This window comes from Bombina bombina, chromosome 8 (assembly GCF_027579735.1).
Source record: "Bombina bombina isolate aBomBom1 chromosome 8, aBomBom1.pri, whole genome shotgun sequence".
Lineage (NCBI taxonomy): Eukaryota > Metazoa > Chordata > Amphibia > Anura > Bombinatoridae > Bombina > Bombina bombina.
In genome coordinates, this window is record NC_069506.1 from 141,791,101 (window position 1) to 141,806,220 (window position 15,120).

Sequence of the window (15,120 nt, forward strand, 5' to 3'; positions counted from 1 at the left end):
CTCCAAAACTGACAGTGTCAGTGTATGAAAGGTTCCGTGGTAAAAGTCCTGTTTCAAAAACAAGTGGATCGTGGAAAGAAGCAAAAATACCGGGTTGTGGTATAAAACAAACAGTATTTATTTTGCTACGCGTTTCTCAGTCTATTCCAGACCGTTTCATCAGGCATAATCATAGTTAACAATAGAGATCTATTTAAACCCACAGTGACCCGGAATTGAAACAAAAGGACAACTCTATTAACAATGTTGCAATTGCAAAAACATTTAACTTTTGATACATTGTATAAATTGATTTGAACAATTGTGACCGCACAGATAACACTTAAATAAAAAGTATATAAAAAAATCCTATTCGCAATTACCAAATATATCTGGAAAAAAATATATATCATAGTAAACTGGACATATATTAACATGTGTGTATATGTATATCTCATCTCCTGGTTGGATTCGAACCCAGGACCTAATGTGTGCTAGGCAATAGATAAATCAAAAGGCTATCTTTATGTCTTGTTTAAATTTCTTGCAAAAAGGATTAGTGTTGATACAAAATATATAAATTGATCTACATGTCTTACAATGTCTAGAAAATAATCTTATTTGGTCTTTTTAATAAATGACTCTAATTTTTTTAAAACCAAACTAAAAGGAATTTTCTTATAAATATAAAACTAAAAAAGAAATGTTCGTGACAAATGCTTACTATAAATAAGTGACATATAAAAATGATAAAAAATATATGTGTATATATATATTTTATGGCTCCACTGGACTCAAACTTGGGACCTTCTGTATGTTAAGCGAGCATGAAATTGATAAGGCTATCTTGAAGGCCTATTTTTATGTTATATATTGGAGCAGAAATATGTTAGGAATTATGTTATTAATAACACGTATATATATATTTGGGACTCCACTGGACTCCAACTTGGGACCTTCTGTATGTTAGGCAAACATGAAATTGGTAAGGCTATCTTGAAAGTTTATGTTATATATTGGGGCAAAAATATATTAGGAATTATGTTATTAATTGTTTCCACTCATATACAACAACCAAATAGACTAAAAAGTGTATCCAGAATGTATATAAACAATTGTAGGTGTATGTGTTGATGAATAATCAAACATTCAAAAAGATGAAATGTGCAAAATGGTGTATCGTGAAAAATGATATAAATCAGGTATGTAAAATATAATATAATATGAAACTATATAGGTGCTTGGACTATTAGGTTTAGAACCGGATAGACAAGTGCATACATATACACAACTATGTGGACATGCTCGTCATGGGCATATACACATAAATATAAGTGTATGGAAATATAACATATTCTATAAGTGTCTAAATTGCATTAATGCAATATATTATTGAAGACTGACAAAGAAGAGAAAAAGAAATATGAGAGATATAATGTAGTGGTATCGACGTATGGTAGTGTTTGTTAATGTATATCAAAAAATATAAGAAAATATGATGTACTAGACCCTAAAAGCTAAATCTCATGTTAGATACAAATGTAACCTGTATAAAAGTAATAATTTATGTGAAGGCTGCCAAATCTACATTGGCATTTAAGCCTAATGGATACAAGGTTTTGAGTTTATGTATCCAATATGTTTCTAATTGCCTGAGTTTAATCAGATGATCATAATCTGTGGAAGGTGGTACATGATTAATAGGGATAATTTTATAGATATCTGAACTCCCGTCGTGTATCGTTTCACAATGGTTGGGGACACTATGGTTGGTTTTAGTTTTTTTTACAATTTTTACAATTTCGATGATGTTCACCCCAACGGGTACACAGATTTCTAATAGTGCGCCCTACATACTGGACGCCACAAATACAATTAAGGAGATACACTATATATTTAGATTCGCAATTGAGACAATGTGTGATTTGATAAGTTAAACCAGTAATATTGGATTTAAAAGATTTTTGTGAAATTGTAAATTTGCACATGTTGCAACCTCTTTTGCCACATTTAAATGATCCATGGGAAGCTAAAAAGTTTAAAGTTTTGGTTTGTTTGTTGGACCGAAATTGGCAATGTTTTACTCTTTTACTGGGGGCTAATTGATTCCTTAGAGTGGGAGCTCGTCTATATACAATTTTGGGTTTTTCACTGACTATATCTTTAAGGAAAGGATCCTTTTGGATAATGTTCCAATGTTTATGTAGTATGTTTCGAATTTTGTAGTGGTTGTTATTGTATTGTGTAATGAAAAGTGGTTCACAAACAACGTTGTTTGTGGATTTCTTTCTGGTTTGATTGTTGGTGCTATTTTGGACTTTTTCAAAGATTAATTCTCTATCTAGATTGCGTACTTTTTTAAGACATTGATTTAGTAGATCTATAGGATAACCTTTGTCTACAAAGCGTTGGTAAAGAACCTTGCTTTGAATGTCAAAAGATTCTAAATTGGAGCAATTCCTGCGTATTCTCTTAAATTGGCTGTATGGGATGTTTCTTTTCCACCCTATATGGTGGTTACTAGAGAAGTCTAGATAGCTGTTGCTATCGACTTTTTTGAAAAAGGTTTGAGAAATGATGTTACCTTGATTATCCCAACTTAGTAATAGATCAAAAAATTCTATTGAAGATTTTTGTATATTAGCTGTGAAGGTTAAACCCATCTGATTCTGATTTAAGTGTTCTATTAGTGTGTTAGCTAGCTCGTGGTTCCCTCTTAAAATAAAAATCAGGTCATCTATATAGCGGCCATAGTATACCAGGTTCGCCCAAAAGCTTGAGGAATAAATATATCGGTCTTCAAAGATTCCCATAAACAAATTTGCAAAGCTCGGGGCGAACCTGGTACCCATGGCCGTCCCCTTGATCTGTAGAAAAAAATCTATCTTGAAAAATAAAATAATTGTGCTTGAGGATGTATTCTATTCCTTCCAATATAAATTCTTTTTGGATGTCTGGCATATATAGGTCCTTTTCCAAAAAGATGGAAACTGCATTAATACCCATGTTATGGCAAATGTTAGAATAAAGGGAGCCAACATCACAAGTGATCCAAATTAGATCATCATTAGTAGAAATGTTTTTAAGTTGATATAGTAAATGTGTGCTATCTCTGATATAGGAGGGTAAAGTAACAACATATTTTTGTAAAAATTGATCTAAATAAAAAGATAAATTGTATGTGAGGTTACCAATGCCTGCTATAATGGGGCATCCAGGTGGATTAACTTGATCTTTGTGGATTTTGGGCAGGTAGTAATAGTGTGCCACACTAGGATTTGTGACTTTCTTTCTCTTCTTTATTTAGAATACCTGTGGATATGCCCTTTTGTATTAGTGTACTGTACCCTTTTAGGAAAATACTTGTTGGATTGAAAGAGATTTCCCTATAGTATTCAGTGTCTGTTAAAATTCTATTGGCCTCTTTGAGATAATCTCCTAGATCTTGTAGGACAATTCCACCGCCCTTATCTGCATCCTTGATTATCAGATTTTTATTGTTGGCTAGCATACGTAAAGCTGTTTGTTCGCTTTTGTGTAAATGGTACTGTTTTTTGTGATCTTTTGAAAGTTTTTCAAGATCCTCAATGACTGATCTTTGATATAATTCTATATAGTGGTTTGTTGAAAAAGATGGTGTAAATTGGGATTTTACCTTAATATCTGTATGAATATAATCATCAAATAAATGGGTAGTTAAGCTTTCTGTTTCTGCAAATATGACCTTCATATTCTTATTAGGGGTCATATTATTGACTAGTATAGTCTGTGTATTTTCAGGTTGTATATATTTTTGTTGTTTTAGTTTCTTTTGTGCAAAGAATTTCTGCAAGGATAGTTTCCTTGTAAATTTATTAACATCCACAAATAGATGATATAAATTGTGAGGATTGGGTGGGCAGTATGAAAGGCCTTTGTGGAGTACTCTTTTCTCATTGGTGGTTAGAATGTTCGATGATAAATTGAATATACCTTGTTCTAATTTGCATAATTTTTCTTCTTTGGCTGATAAACCCCTTCCTCTAGACCCTCTTGGTCTGAAGTGTACGGTCTTTTTCGTTGTTTTTCTACACTTAGGTTGCTGTTTGGAAAGGGATGTCTGTTGTGATTTTGGCCATTCTCTAAAAAAGAAGAGGAATGTTCATATGAGGTGCCTGGTGTGTTTTCTTCATCTGGCAAAGATGCTAAAATATTGAATCTATTTGTGTGTTCTAATGGACTGTTTGGTTTGAGTATATGCCCATGGGGTCTCTCCAGAAGTGTTCTATTAGGTTGTTGTGTATGATAATTTGTTATAACCTGATTGTGAGAAGTAGGATGATTGGAATGAGGCCTGAAGCCATGCTGGGGTGAAAAATGTTGTTGATATGTGTTAGAATGGTTATCACGAAATTGACTCTGATATGTCCCTTGTGGATATTGTTGGGAATTTCTATTTGTGTTGGAGTAATGAGTTCTAGGTCCATAGTTATTACGGGGGTTTGGGGAACTGAATCTGTAATTCTCATTGTAGTGCGGTCTATAATTATCATTGTAATTGTTATGTGTATTCCTGTAGGTTCTGTTTTGTTCTCTTCTATAGTTTCTATTCTGAACAGTCGTCCAATTTTCACCCTCTGTTTTGTGTGATGTATAGGAGTTTTTTTGTCCCTTGTTTTCTTCATTTGGATTATTAGAAAGTGTGAGTTTTTCTTTTTCAACTCTATTGAAAGTGTAAACTTGGTTATTATTATAATCTATTTGGTCCCTCTGTAATTTTTTGCTTTTACTCTGGACGATGTCATCTTGATATTTATCAGTGGGGTCAGTAATTTCTTTAAGAATTTTTTGATATTCAGGGTTATTAACATGTGATAATAGATCTTTTTGTATCTTTTCAATATTCTGACTGCATTCATCAGTTAATTTTTGTCTATGTTCGATCAAAATTTTGATTAAACTAAAAGAACAATCATCCAAGGCTTTATACCAACTGTCTAATAAATCTTTGTCTTCCTTAAAAGAACAATGTTTCAAAATTCATAAACCCCTAGGGATTTGTTTGATTTCTATATATTTTTCTAGAGTTTTTAAATCCCACCAATGGCGGTGTTCTTTCATAAGTTCCTCTTCTAACAGATGGAACAAATCTTTCATAGATTTCAAAATACTGGGGTCAGAGTAAGTTTCTAGAGTGACAGTGTTACCTTGCAAAATATAATTAGAACGTTTTTTGTTTCTGTCATCCCTAGATTGCATATTGGGATTGAAAGGTAATTGCTAAGTGTGTTAAATCAATGGGTTAATAAAAAACTATGAGTTGATGAAAAAAACTAAATTGCTAAATCCTAAAAAATAGATGCTATATAGGTAATCACAATATATAGAAACTGAAATGGGTATCAATAAAATATATGCACCTAGTAAAAAATGTTATTAAAATATTAAAATATTAAAATAAGCAAGCAATCCTCTGATATCACCAAAATCTAAATAATATAAAAAGAAATTCCTGAGGAGGAAAAACCTAAGAGGATGCGCTTGGAACACAGGTTATCAAAGTAAGACCTAACACTTTATGATTGGGTTTGTACCCGTATGCATAAATAAATATAAACAGCACAGTGTTTGGTATGTGTGAAAAATTAATAATAATGACGAAAATAAATTGTGAGTAAAATAAGTGCTCAGGACAATTTGTGTATAATATTAGTGATACATTGAAATAATCAGATATCACAGATAAACAATGATATTTGTGGCGATGAGTAAAATATATAAAAAGTACTTATCAATGTCCCAAAAAATACTGTGATGTAAAAAATAAGTGTCCAATCCTAATATGTGAACGGTGATGTGTTCAGGTGTTTGGCGTGCTTCTCTTGTGTCCCGCGGTGCGATGGGTCAGGGTGTCTAGAATGGAAGATAAACAAGGGGCGCCAACATGGTGTGAATCGTTAAAACAACAAATATAAAAGTGATGTGCAAAAAACTACTCACAAGGAAAGTGGCACCTTAAATGAATAAGGTGCGATAAAGCAGGCTGACATTCAAATTCCAGCAGTCAGTACGCTGGAGGTCTCACCCAGAGGACCTGTGGAATCCAGATAGGCATCTAGAAAGTAGGACCCACGTTTTTTAGGGCCAATGGCCGGACCAGGTGAGCTGCAAGCTGATAGGTGTTCTCCTGCTGCACTCACGCCACCGAGACTTTTCTCCAAAACTGACAGTGTCAGTGTATGAAAGGTTCCGTGGTAAAAGTCCTGATTCAAAAACAAGTGGATCGTGGAAAGAAGCAAAAATATCGGGTCGTGGTATAAAACAAACAGTATTTATTTTGCTACGCGTTTCTCAGTCTATTCCAGACCGTTTCATCAGGCATAATCATAGTTAACAATAGAGATCTATTTAAACCCACAGTGACCCGGAATTGAAACAAAAGGTCAACTCTATTAACAATGTTGCAATTGCAAAAACATTTAACTTTTGATACATTGTATAAATTGATTTGAACAATTGTGACCGCACAGATAACACTTAAATAAACAATATATATAAACAATTGTAGGTGTATGTGTTGATGAATAATCAAACATTCAAAAAGATGAAATGTGCAAAATGGTGTATCGTGAAAAATGATATAAATCAGGTATGTAAAATATAATATAATATGAAACTATATAGGTGCTTGGACTTTTAGGTTTAGAACCGGATAGACAAGTGCATACATATACACAACTATGTGGACATGCTCGTCATGGGCATATACACATAAATATAAGTGTATGGAAATATAACATATTCTATAAGTGTCTAAATTGCATTAATGCAATATATTATTGAAGACTGACAAAGAAGAGAAAAAGAAATATGAGAGATATAATGTAGTGGTATCGACGTATGGTAGTGTTTGTTAATGTATATAAAAAAATATAAGAAAATATGATGTACTAGACCCTAAAAGCTAAATCTCATGTTAGATACAAATGTAACCTGTATAAAAGTAATAATTTATGTGAAGGCTGCCAAATCTACATTGGCATTTAAGCCTAATGGATACAAGGTTTTGAGTTTATGTATCCAATATGTTTCTAATTGCCTGAGTTTAATCAGACGATCATAATCTGTGGAAGGTGGTACATGATCAATAGGGATAATTTTATAGATATCTGAACTCCCGTCGTGTATCGTTTCACAATGGTTGGGGACACTATGGTTGGTTTTAGTTTTTTTTACAATTTTTACAATTTCGATGATGTTCACCCCAACGGGTACACAGATTTCTAATAGTGCGCCCTACATACTGGACGCCACAAATACAATTAAGGAGATACACTATATATTTAGATTCGCAATTGAGACAATGTGTGATTTGATAAGTTAAACCAGTAATATTGGATTTAAAAGATTTTTGTGAAATTGTAAATTTGCACATGTTGCAACCTCTTTTGCCACATTTAAATGATCCATGGGAAGCTAAAAAGTTTAAAGTTTTGGTTTGTTTGTTGGACCGAAATTGGCAATGTTTTACTCTTTTACTGGGGGTTAATTGATTCCTTAGAGTGGGAGCTCGTCTATATACAATTTTGGGTTTTTCCCCGACTATATCTTTAAGGAAAGGATCCTTTTGGATAATGTTCCAATGTTTATGTAGTATGTTTCGAATTTTGTAGTGGTTGTTATTGTATTGTGTAATGAAAAGTGGTTCACAAACAACGTTGTTTGTGGATTTCTTTCTGGTTTGATTGTTGGTGCTATTTTGGACTTTTTCAAAGATTAATTCTCTATCTAGATTGCGTACTTTTTTAAGACATTGATTTAGTAGATCTATAGGATAACCTTTGTCTACAAAGCGTTGGTAAAGAACCTTGCTTTGAATGTCAAAAGATTCTAAATTGGAGCAATTCCTGCGTATTCTCTTAAATTGGCTGTATGGGATGTTTCTTTTCCACCCTATATGGTGGTTACTAGAGAAGTCTAGATAGCTGTTGCTATCAACTTTTTTGAAAAAGGTTTGAGAAATGATGTTACCTTGATTATCCCAACTTAGTAATAGATCCAAAAATTCTATTGAAGATTTTTGTATATTAGCTGTGAAGGTTAAACCCATCTGATTCTGATTTAAGTGTTCTATTAGTGTGTTAGCTAGCTCGTGGTTCCCTCTTAAAATAAAAATCAGGTCATCTATATAGCGGCCATAGTATACCAGGTTCGTCCAAACATCCAACGCGGAGCATCCTCTTCACCTGACGACTAAAACAGAATGAAGGTACCTTTAAGTGATGTCATCCAAGATGGCGTCCCTTAGATTCCGATTGGCTGATAGAATTCTATCAGCCAATCAGAATTAAGGTAGAAAAAATCCTATTGGCTATAGGTTTAGTTAGTGTTGGTGATGTCGGGGAACTGCGGTTTAGGGGTTAATAGCTTTATTTCGTGATTTACTTAGTTACGGCTATGTCGGGGAACTGCGGTTTAGATTAGAACAATGAAAAATTCTGAATATGAATAAAGAATGGATCAGAAAATTCGGAAACTGATTTATTTATGGTGCCAATTCGGAAATCAGCCAAAATTCGTCCGAAAGCAAAATTTGGCCAAAACTAATTGCCCATGTCTATAAAAAACTATGTAAATAAAAATCACATCTATGCCGAGGACAAAAAGATAGTCTTTTCCCAAGGGGGACAGTTCTTGTTGGGGTAATACTCACCACTAATCTCTGCTGCTCCATGTTACCAAACGACCATGCCCCCTCCTTCCTGAATCACCATATTACCTAAGTTTCTCATCTTTCTGATCTCTTAAATAATTTATTTAGATATCCAACAATGAGTACAGTCACAAAATGAACAAAAAAAAAGATTACTTTTCCATGAGTGAATTAACTGGCAGAAAAAAAAAATACTCTCAAATAGCAAAAATTGTACAAAGTGTTGGACTTTTACAGAGCTAAATGAAACACCATATATCCTACCCGCATACTAACCATTCATGCAAACAAAACACAACACAAAGAGAGAGAGAAAAAAAAAAAAAAAGGGGGGGGGACCCACTAATTTCTCTCTCAGTCATTTCAAGCTTCCAGTTATCCTATATCCCACCAACACAGTTCACCTTATATTTCTCTGTAGTTAGTTATCCATGAATGTGGAAAAAGATCTAGGGCTACAAGGTCCATAAAAGAGCTTGAGGACAGAAATGGGGTCAGAATAGCTTTTTGTATAGCTAAGGGATAGGATTTGATAATTGGTAGCCATCCTGCCATAAAAGTTTTTATTCTCTTTTCTGATGTAGTTTTTAGATGTGCTGATTCATATATAATTTGGGTTTGAATCTCCTGCAGGATCTGGGGTAATCCAGGAGCTGCAGAAGCTTTCCAGTGTTTGAGAATTTGATATCTGACAGCTAGGATAATGGTATTTAAGATGTGGACATGAAAGTCCCTATTGCCAGCAACATCTAACCAGATTATCTCATCGAGTGATAATGTGATAGTTGTTTTGTACTGTATATTGAACCAATATTCCATCTTACGCCATAGTTGTATAATTTTTGGGCAATACCAAAACATATGTAAAGTATCAGCCTTAGGTTTATTGCAGCGGGGACAAGCCCCGTTGCAGATAGAATAAAACTTAGCTAATCTTATGGGGGATATGTAGTAATTATTAATAAGTTTTAAATGAGATTCTCTCCAACTCCTAGGAATTTCACATTTTTTTACATTTATCATGCTACGTTTAATTTTACCAAGATCAATTAAAGGGAAAGAGGGGGTCCAAGATAAAATTAATTTGTCTAAAAATATTAATGTTTGTTTGGAGAGCATAATATCATACATAAGAGAAATAGACGAGTTTCCTGATGCAAATGTTTGACAACATAAATTGAGATCCGACCATGCATTCAATTTACTCATATCCCACTTTCGTGTATTAATGAAATGGCGCACCTGTAGATAGGCAAAGAAATTAGATCTAGCTAACTGAAAATGTTGAGAGAGAATCCCAAAGGAGATTAGTTGCCCGTCTTGAGGAATGACTATATAATAAACATATTAACCCCTAAACCACCGCACTTCCGCCTCGCAAACATTAGTTAAATAGTATTAACCCCTAATCTGCCGTCCCTAACATCACCGCCACCTACCTACATTTATTAACCCCTAATCTGCCGCCCCCAATGTCACTGCCACTATATTAAAGTTATTAACCCCTAAACCTAAGTCTAACCCTAAACCTAACACCCCCTAACTTAAATATAAATTAATAATATAATCAGCCAATCAGAATATTCCTACCTTAATTCCGATTGGCTGATAGAATCCATTCAGCCAATCGGAATTTGAGGGACGCCATCTTGGATGACGTCATTTAAAGGAACCGTCATTCGTCGTTCAGTCGTCGGCCAGGATGGATGTTCCGCGTCGGAGGTCTTCAGGATGCTGCCGCTCCGTTCCAGATGGATGTCGATAGAAGATGCCGCCTGGATGAAGACTTCAATCGGATGGAAGACCTCTTCTGCCCCGCTTGGATGAAGACTTCTACCGGATCATGGACATCTTCAGCCCCCCGCTTGGGCTTGGATCAGAACATCGGAGGAGCTCTTCAGGACCGATCGGTGAACCTGGTATGGTGAAGACAAGGTAGGAAGATCTTCAGGGGCTTAGTGTTAGGTTTATTTAAGGGGGGTTTGGGTTAGATTAGGGGTATGTGGGTGGTGGGTTGTAATGTTGGGGGGGGGTATTGTATGTTTTTTTTACAGGAAAAAGAGCTGAACTTCTTGGGGCATGCCCCGCAAAGGGCCCTGTTCAGGGCTGGTAAGGTAAAAGAGCTTTTAACTTTAGTAATTTAGAATAGGGTAGGGCATTTTTTATTTTGGGGGGTTGTTTTATTAGGGGGCTTAGAGTAGGTGTAATTAGTTTAAAATTGTTGTAATATTTTTCTTATGTTTGTAGATATTTTTTTATTTTTTGTAACTTAGTTCTTTTTTATTTTTTGTACTTTAGTTAGTTTATTTCATTGTAGTTATTTGTAGGTTTTGTATTTAATTAATGTAATGATAGTGTAGTGTTAGGTTTAATTGTAGGTAATTGTAGGTATTGTATTTAATTTATTTATTGATAGTGTAGTGTTAGGTTTAATTGTAGGTAATTGTAGGTATTTTATTTAATTATTTTAATGATAGTATAGTGTTAGGTTTAATTGTAACTTAGGTTAGGATTTATTTGACAGGTAATTTTGTAATTATTTTAACTAGGTAACTATTAAATAGTTCTTAACTATTTAATAGCTATTGTACCTGGTTAAAATAATTACAAAGTTGCCTGTAAAATAAATATTAATCCTAAAATAGCTACAATGTAATTATAATTTATATTGTAGCTATATTAGGATTTATTTTACAGGTAAGTATTTAGCTTTAAATAGGAATAATTTATTTAATAAGAGTTAATTAATTTCGTTAGATGTAAATTATATTTAACTTAGGGGGGTGTTAGTGTTAGGGTTAGACTTAGCTTTAGGGGTTAATACATTTATTAGAATAGCGGTGAGCTCCGGTCGGCAGATTAGGGGTTAATAATTGAAGTTAGGTGTCGGCGATGTTAGGGAGGGCAGATTACGGGTTAATACTATTTATTATAGGGTTAGTGAGGCGGATTAGGGGTTAATAACTTTATTATAGTAGCGCTCAGGTCCGCTCGGCAGATTAGGGGTTAATAAGTGTAGGCAGGTGGAGGCGACGTTGTGGGGGGCAGATTAGGGGTTAATAAATATAATATAGGGGTCGGCGATGTTAGGGCAGCAGATTAGGGGTACATAGGGATAATGTAAGTAGCGACGGTGTCCGGAGCGGTAGATTAGGGGTTAATAATAATATGCAGGGGTCAGCGATAGCGGGGGCAGCAGAATAGGGGTTAATAAGTGTAAGGTTAGGGGTGTTTAGACTCGGGGTACATGTTAGAGTGTTAGCTGCAGACGTAAGAAGTGTTTACGCATAGCAAACAATGGGGCTGCGTTAGGAGCTGAACGCGGCTTTTTTGCAGGTGTTAGATTTTTTTTCAGCTCAAACAGCCCCATTGTTTCCTATGGGGGAATCGTGCACGAGCACATTTTTGAGGCTGGCCGCTTGCGTAAGCAACTCTGGTATCGAGAGTTGAAGCTGCGTTAAATATGCTCTACGCTCCTTTTTTGGAGCCTAACGCAGCCTTTATGTGGACTCTCAATACCAGAGTTATTTTTATGGTGCGGCCAAAAAAAAGCCGGCGTTAGCTACGCGGGTCCTTACCGACAAAACTCTAAATCTAGCCGCTAATTTATAATAAACTACCAAGGGCCCTTAAAATGAAAAAAAAAAACCTAACTAAAAACACCTAATCTACCCATTGCCCTGAAAAAGGCATGTGTATGGGCATTGCCCTTAAAAGGGCATTCAGCTCTTTTTCGGCCCATTAAAATAAAAGAATTATTATCGGTTATTTGTAGAGCGCCAACAGATTCCGCAGCACTATATTATTATTATCGGTTATTTGTAGAGCGCCAACAGATTAGAAGCCCTAATGTAAAAAAAAAAAAACACCCCATAAAAACAAAAAAAATACCTAACACTAACCCCAAAATTGGTACTCACAGTTGCTAAAGTCCGGTGAAACATCTTCATCCCAGCAACGAAGCATCTTCATCCAGGCGACTCCATTTGTATCCATCGCGGGACTGGCATCATTTATTTTCATCCCAGCGGAGGCGAAGCAGTCGGTGTATGCATGGAGGCGGAGGTCCAGACAGAGGTCCATCGGTCTGACGTGGAGGTCCTCTTTATGCAATTGTCCGCCACAAACTGAGGATTCAATGCAAGGTACCCCTTTTATTTTGGGGTATCATTGATTTGAATCAGCCAATAGGAATGAGAGGTCTGCCTGGACCTCCACCTCCACGCATCCACTGACCGCTCCGCCTCCGCTGGAATGAAGATAAAAGATGCCAGTCCCGCGATGGATACAGATGGAGTCGCCTGGATGAAATTTATTATCTTAGATAATTTTGTTTGTTATTTTTTGCATTATGATTTTTTTTAATTTTTGGGGTGTTTTTTTTTTTTAGATTAGGCATTTTTTATTTGTATTTTTTGTAATTTTATCCATAAACATTTCATTTTAACTTTACTGTCACTTTAAGGTTTCCCTTTTTAGTACAATGGAGTTAACAATGTCAAGATCAATCAGACAGCAAAAAACAATTAGTAAAGTTACTTAAAGGGACAGTCTACTTGAGCATTGTTATTGTTTAAAACTATAGATAATTTTTTACCCATTCCCAGTTTTGCATAATCAACACTGTTATATTAATACTATTTTTACTTCTGTAATTGCCTTATATCTAAGCCTCTGCTAACTACCCCCTTATCTCAGTGCTTTGTATAATCTAGCATTGTAGCCAATCAGTTATGGTTCTTACATAACCATTATCATTCTCCACAGGAGTGAGCACAATGTTACATGTGAACTAGCACTGTCTAGCTGTTGTGCAAAATTTAAAAAGCCCTGAGATAAGGGGCAGCCTGCAGTGGCAAAGAAATAGGCAAACTTAGAGGTTATAAAGTACTAGTTAATAAGCCTGTCTATGTGTTAAAAATGCAACCCCCCAAGCTACAAAAAATAAAAAAGTAAAAATACAGAAATAAAATAAACAAAGTTATCTAAAATAATAAAATTAAACCTAAACTAAAACCCCTATAAAAATAAAAAATCCCCCCAAAATAAAAAACCCTAATCTAATACTAAACTACCAATAGCCTAACAGTAAAACCCCCCACCCACCAAAAAAAAAAAAAAAAACTAACACTAATAAACCTAAACTACCCATTGCCCCTAAAGGGGCATTTGTATGGACATTGCCCTTAAAAGGGTATTCAGCTCTTTTTCACTGCCCTTAAAAAAAACTAACACTAAAGCCCCAAATAGGTATGGTTTCAGAAGTCCGGCGGAGAAGGTCTTCTTCCAGGCGGGTCCATCATCTTCATCCACAGCAAAAACAGTGCGAAGGTCCGGAACAGTCTTCCCAGATGTGGCGATCCTCGGCGGTAGTCATCTGTGGCGGCAGCGGCGGTCCTCGGCAGCATGGAGGCTCCTCTTCATCCGATGTCCATCAATTACTGAATATTGAATACAAGGTACCACAATCAATTTCGGCTACCTTGAATTCCTACTGACTGACTGTTCAAATCAGCCAATAAGATTTCAGTAGCTATTATTCTATTGGATAATTTTGAAATAGGATGAGAGCTACTGAAATCTTATTGGCTGATTTGAACAGCCAATAGGATTTCAGTAGCTCTAATCCTATTGGCTGTTTTGAAAAATTCAGCCAATAGGAATGCAAGGTACCTCAAATTGATTGCGGTACCTTGCATTAAATATTCAGTATGCAACGGACATCAGATGAAGAGGAGCCTCCATGCCGCCGGGGACCAATGCCGCCGCCGAAGACCGCCGCCGAGGACTGCTGATGCCGCCACAGATGACCACCACCGAGGATCGCCATATCGAGACCGCTTCAGACCTCCACCGCCTTTACTGTGGATGAAGATGATGGACCTGCCTGGAAGAAGACCTTCTCCGCCGGACTTCTGAAACTGTGAGTACCTATTTGGGGCTTTAGTGTTAGGTTTTTTTTAATTTTTGGGGGGTTTTGTTTTTTTAGATTAGGGTTCATTGGGCAATTTCAAAAATAGCTGAATGCCCTTTTAAGGGCAATGCCCATACAAAAGGTTAGGCTTATTAGTGTTAGGTTTTTTTTATTTTGGGGGGTTTTACTGTTATGGGGGACTTTGTTTATTTTTAATGTAAAAGAGCTGATTTCCTACAAAAAACCCTTTTAAGGACTATTGGTAGTTTATTCTTAGATTAGGGTTATTTTTATTTTGGGGGGTCTTTTTTATGTTCATAGGGATTAGGTTTAATTTTTTTTTATTTTGGATAGTTTTGTTTATTATTTTTTGTAATGTTAGCCTTTTTTTCTGTAATTTTAGATTAATGTAATGTAATTTTTTTAATTTTAATTGTAATTTAGTATTTTATAATGTAATTAAGGGGTTAATTTAGGGGGTGTTAGGTTAGGGGGCTTAGTCGATAAATTCATTTTTTTTCATTGTGGGGGTTTA